We start from the raw sequence: 4,522 nt of genomic DNA on the forward strand, positions 1-4,522 counted from the left end.
AGGGTTTTATTTGTTAGGCTTTGTTTGGATTAACGAAGGGGATTTCTTAAAATAGTTAAAATGTCATTCAAATTCTGGAGATACATCTTCGAACGCATTCTTCTCTAAAATTAAAACGTTTCAATTGATTCAAAAATATATTTTTGAAATATTTCAAAATACACTTCACGCATCTCATTGAGTTACACCAACATATTCTATAAACATGAATTCAGAGATACATCTTTGAAATATTTCAAAATACACCAATGTAACCCTATATGGAATATCCATTTTAAATATTTATTAATTTGGAGATGCATCTCTATTTAGGGTTTACGGATATGCATCTTTGTAATCAGTCAAAATAATGCAAGTTAAGTTAATTTTATGGTTACTCGGAAGAATATGACTATTTATAAATATTAAGGTCTATATTATGTGATGAGCATTAAATCATACAACTCATAAAGTCAAAGTAAACAGTGAAGTCGAAATAAGTAAAAATAAAATACAACTGAACATAAATCCAAACTACAAATATTGTCAACTATTGTGTATGTCAGAATCGAACTCTTCGTGATCCTCAGCCTCCTTTGGTACCAGATGACTAAGATAATCATCAAATATGGCACTCATATCTTTGCGTGTCATGGCGGGAGGAGAAAAGACAACAGGGTGTCTAGGAATAGTCTGGTGTAGCCGAACTTCCGCATGACGCGCTCAGGCAAATGAGGAAATGTCAGATGTGAACCGCAAGCCAACCATCATGAGTATAAGACTATGTCGGCAAATGGCGTCTCACGGTGATCAACATATGTGTTAAAGTGCATATCCTCTGCTACCAGGCAGTCAATATACACTCGAAACAACTATATAGCTTATTTCCCTCTGAGCGGGGCATATGCGGAAGCACGCGACATATTCTCAATATAGGTCGGTACATACGACCAGTCGGAGATGCGTGGTAGGTGCTGGAGGATCTAAGCCTGAAAAGTGTTGAAACACTAATCATTAGTAAGGGTGTTGCAAAAATGTAATCAAAATGACACACAAACACTAAAAGACAAATATATGTTACCGTCAAAAGTGTGAAGCTTCATGTCATGTGCTTCGTCTTTCACCCACAACCCTCAGATAACTTAGGTAGGGGACATCCACATAAGTGGCACTTTTGTCCCCAAAGATGGTAGTGCCAATCAAATATAGCATGTATGCTCTCATAGCATACGCTCTATGCTGCTCCAGCTACTCCTCATTATCAGCATTATGTTTTGCTCTAACCAGCTCATTTGTATATACCTTTTTTTCAAGAATTCAAACCAAGCATGAGCCCCTCTGGTTTTTTCAAATTCCCTCAAGGCATTGTCTCGTTCAACTCTCAGATAACCTACCATTAACTCACGTGCCTTATCTTTATTAATCCTTTAATGATCTAAAAGATTCCCCTAAATCGAAAGATGCAACAGACATGACACATCCTCGAGTGTGATAGACATCTCACCGAGTGGTATATGAAATGATGAGGTCTCAGTATGCCATCTTTCTATAAATGCATTAAGTATCCAGTGGTTCACCGTAACATGATCGGTCTTGGATAAGTCTTTCATCCCATATAGTTGTAAAGCAGTCTGAAACCACTCGTTAGTAGGATGTCGCAAGTCCGTAGTCTTTCGTCCATGGTTAATGAATTTTAGCAGATCATGGTCCTGCATCTCTGAGTTTTCCTGCAACTTTTATTTTCATCAATGGCGCTAATGTAGACCACCAAGACCCCAAAAATAAGGCATTGATTATTATTTTTAACTATGAAACACATTTCTCATAATATATCAACTATCAAACATGCATAAACTATGTATTTCAACACCTAATCATTAATTTCTATAAATTTATACAAAAACTCAAGAATATTTACAATAATAAAAAACTTACAATCTTTAAAGTTTATGTAGATGAATGATCTTTTTTATGTCGTTCGGTGATTATCGAAGAAGCTTTGATGTTGCTTAATTGATTTTGAGACAATGTGATTTTGAGAGAGTTTTAGTGAAAAAATTAGTTTTTTTAACAAGTGAGGAAGAAGAATGGTTCGAGTGTGTTATGTACAAGCAACGCTCGGAGATGCATCTATGTAATGTTTACTTAGATGCATCTCCGTAATATTTACAAAGATACATCTGCGTAGTTTTTTCACATTAAGTCATACTTCTATTGACTTAGGGTGCGTTCGGAGATGCATCTCCGGATTTTGGGGGCATTTTTGTATTTTTACGTGGTGCCCTAGTAATACATATGGTGCATTAAAAAATTGCCTTAATGAGTTCAGATGGAGTGGAGCGGAATGAGATGAATTGAAATGATAGTATTGAAGCTAGCGGAAATATACTCGAACGTATCGCACGCTCGAACATACAACAGAGTCGCCATCGAACTTTATTTATCCCCAAAGGGAAGGGAAAACATCGATAAAACCCGGGGGAAAGAGATATACTGGGTAAGGAAGACGGTTATGCAAGGGGAAGGTATTAGCACCCCAAACATCCATGGTACTCCATGGGAATCGTTTTGATTGTTCTCGCTTGAATAGGTGTTAGCTAAAGATTACTCGCAAAAGAATAAGGGGAAAGGAAAGGAAATAGATAGAGTGCTCGGTGAGGATTGGGGCCCTCATGCCTATGTATCCTCATAGTGCAATGAGGAATTCAGAGCTTCGTAGTTCAAGGAACTAAAAGTGATAGGTGGAAAGGAGTGTGATAGAAGTATGGTCTGAACCAAAGAATATTGTTGTTTGAACTCCAAAAAAGGTGAAAAGATGAACCCAAGAGTAAGGTGGCTATTACCAATATGTGGACTAGCAGGCCGTCACTATAAGATAAAGTCGAAAAGACGAAGAAATAAGTGTTTGGGTGCGGTCCCAAACATTTCTTGGTTCACAAGGTGGTGCAAGAAGGAGTGCAAAGGTATAATGTATTTGGCTCAAAGAATAAGTATATCACATGGAGTGAAAGGAGGTAGTATACGAGTGTATCATGGAGATGGACGGAGTGAAGTGACCGAAGTTACATAATAGAGTATCTGGTGACAAGTGACTGAATAAGTATTGTTCGAAATCGAAAGGTGAAAGTGTATTGGAATCCATAAGAGAAATGGGATTTCTACCATAGAGGGAAACAGCGTTAACCGATACGTGGACTAGCAAGCCGCCACTGTAGGTTTTTGGCTAAAAAAGGGAGGAATTAAGTGTTTGGGATTGTTTGCCCAAACAACTTTAGGTAGAAATTGAAGGAGAATTGCGATCCAAAACGCAACGGAATTTAAAATTTCTCCTTTATTGATCCTTACGAATGGGCATGATCAGTGATAGAATCGTTACCTCTTGTGGCGATCACGAATGTTGAACGATGGCAACGCCTTTACTCAGTCCACACGAACGGATTCCTTCAATCTCAGTGCTAGCTGCTACGAATGAAGGCTTTGAGTGTGTGTGTGTGTGAGAGAGAGAGAGAGAGAGAGAGAGAAACGAAATTGCAAGTGTGACAATGCTTCTACACAAGGGTTCTATTTATAGAACCACTTGTGTGGGCTGCAAGCTAAAAAGCCCACTCAAGTGTATATGGCCCATATCTTATAATATGCCAAAATCACTTAAGCGCGTGGTACCTTACCATATTTCATATTCTACTTAAGTACATTGTACCTTACGATGTTCTATAATTCACTTAAGGGCACCGTACATTACAATATTCCTTAATTACTTTATCTCTCATCAATTCGTCCTTTGTGTGTGGCCCTATAGGTTTTCGCGGCATTGACAATTATATTAAATCACGTATTTAACATAATAAACAGTGAGCGGTATCTAGCAACACATCACGGCTACCCAAGACACGAAAATGTCATGTGATCTGACAAATCCTTCTGTGATAATAATTATGTGTATAATTATCCTTTTGCCCTTATGTCTATATTGAACACAAGGCATATATTGTGTCATCCTTGTCCAGTTCAATATTGGGCCCATAAACATTTATCCTGTTACGCAGGATGGGCAAATTCCATCTAGGTCACTCATGTCCCTTAGCATGCTTCGTGGAGTACCCATCAACTGTCTTTATGGTCATCCAGTTACGGACAACGTTTGATCAGCAATAAGGCACTCGACTCTACATCTAGGGTCCATAGTGGTTTCAGGTCGAAGGGCGGTATACACCATTATCACCATGAGAATAACTTATGACACTTTGCATAACATTCTATATAGTATTCTCATAGCGGGTCAATCTAGTATAAATATTACTCTTAATATTCATACCTATGTTTGAGACTTGATAACTCCTTATCCATGATCCATGAGATGTGATCATCAGTCTATAAACATAATAGTCTTCATGCTTTAATGTTATCCCACTTCACAATAAAGCTCGACTACGAATACTTTAAGAATAATGTCCTTATGTTTAATGTGATCTCATGATTAAGTCACACTTGATACATTAAACGGACTATCTATTCCAGAGACTTTATTAAACAAACATAATAA

Source organism: Lathyrus oleraceus, chromosome 6, assembly GCF_024323335.1.
Source record: "Lathyrus oleraceus cultivar Zhongwan6 chromosome 6, CAAS_Psat_ZW6_1.0, whole genome shotgun sequence".
NCBI classification, from domain to species: Eukaryota; Viridiplantae; Streptophyta; class Magnoliopsida; order Fabales; family Fabaceae; genus Lathyrus; species Lathyrus oleraceus.